The sequence below is a fragment of the Adiantum capillus-veneris genome, chromosome 1 (assembly GCF_014529385.1).
Source record: "Adiantum capillus-veneris isolate H3 chromosome 1, ASM1452938v2, whole genome shotgun sequence".
NCBI classification, from domain to species: Eukaryota; Viridiplantae; Streptophyta; class Polypodiopsida; order Polypodiales; family Pteridaceae; genus Adiantum; species Adiantum capillus-veneris.
Genome location: NC_140931.1, coordinates 154,413,161 through 154,414,786, shown reverse-complemented (window position 1 = coordinate 154,414,786; position 1,626 = coordinate 154,413,161). Strand labels below are relative to the sequence as shown.

General features: G+C 45.1%; 1 pseudogene; it reads right to left on the bottom strand.

Annotated features, from left to right (window-relative positions):
• Positions 1-428: 428 nt before the first annotated feature.
• On the bottom strand, positions 429-974 carry LOC147465841 (protein CURVATURE THYLAKOID 1A, chloroplastic pseudogene; annotated as a pseudogene).
• Between the last annotated feature and the right edge of the window lie 652 nt (positions 975-1,626).

The window sequence follows — 1,626 nt, the reverse complement described above, 5'->3', positions numbered from 1 at the left end:
TGCTGAGCTTTTGGCCACATTAGATCCTGTTTTCCCCATATATTTAGCCATGAGCTCTCCCTACATACCTTCCTCTCCCAATCACAATGTGGACTCTCTATTGCGACGCTCATTTCAGTCATTTTTGAGCATTGAGAGTCACTTATGACCTCCACTCACACCACGTGACATGTTTCATTTGGTCCCATAGGTCATATTTGACGTTCGAGGACGATAATAGAACTATCTCTCTCTCTCTCTCTCTCTCTCTCTCTACATCTCCCTTTATTCCCCTCAATCTGTTTCTCTCCCTCTTTTTCCTCTCTCTATAGCTCTCTTTCCCCCTCCCCCCCCTCTCTCCATTCCTCTCTCTCTCTCTCTCTCTCGCTCTTCTCTCTCTATCATTCCATTTCTCTCTCTCCCCCCTTTCTTCTCTTTCTCTCTTCCCTCTATTTGTCTCTTTCTCTCTCTCTTTTTTGTGCTTCTCTCTCTCCAACAATCTTTGACTTCAAATTTTCAATATCTCTCACCAACTCCTTCATGCTCTCCCTGAAAAGAAGGTACTTGTTGACAAACCAACTAGTGTAACCCAAACCTACAAGCTCTAAAACCTTTGGAAGCAATGGCACATAATTTACAACACCAACAATTGTGGAGGAGAACCATAGTGCAACAAGAGCACCCCCTCCATATACAAGAAGATTGGTCTTGCCCTCAATGCTATCCCACTTAGCCTTTAAATCTCCAATACGCTCATCGGTTTGCACAGAGGTTGTTGTAGAGGTAGTAGAGGCCTCATCAGTGGAGGCTGCTGCTCCCACATGGCATGGTGATGCCTGGTTTAAACATGACCCGTTGATGCTAACCCTCAATGGCCTGCTGAGAGAAAGTCCCCACAAGGAAGAAGATGCCGAAAAGGAAGATCAAGAAGCAAAGGCTATGGCAGAGCTGCAGGAGGGTGCCACAACACCAACGATAGCAGCTATCGTGGCCATGACTCGCATATACACCCTTGGGTTCCTTTTCTTATTCCTCTCTCTCTCTCTCGCTCTTCTCTCTCTATCATTCCATCTCTCTCTCTCTCTCTCTCTCTCTCTCTCTCTCTCTCTCTCTCTCCAAAAAAAAGAAAAAAAAACAACAACAAGAACACCCCGTAACTATTAGCCTTGAAACTTTGAAACTCGGGCCATCAAACCCTCGATATTCACTCTTCTCATCAGGTGGAACCAGTAGACCCATCATATCTCTTGCAAAAGGGAAATTTTCATCCGGACAAGTTTCCGCCAAGAAAACTAAGATTTTGGTGCATATTTAATGCCATATAGCCAGTCACACATGAGCCCCAAGGTCCTTTATGTACTCCATTGAGATAAAAGTAAGTTCACAAGCTGATTAATTTCTTGTGAATATAAATCCTTCTTAAAAAAGGAAGGGTAGCGCCCTTCACCTCTCCTTGGTTGCATGTGTGTTGCAATGGTCTGAGGCTACAACTCTCCCAAGCTTGCACACCATTCGGACTGGCAAAAGATGATATCAATAAAGGGAGAGAGTCTGCAATTTCACGCAACACCGCGACAGCATCTTGGAAATTGAGCATGGGCAGCTTCCACATCACCCAGTATCACCCATCGTAGTAGCTGCCGCTGC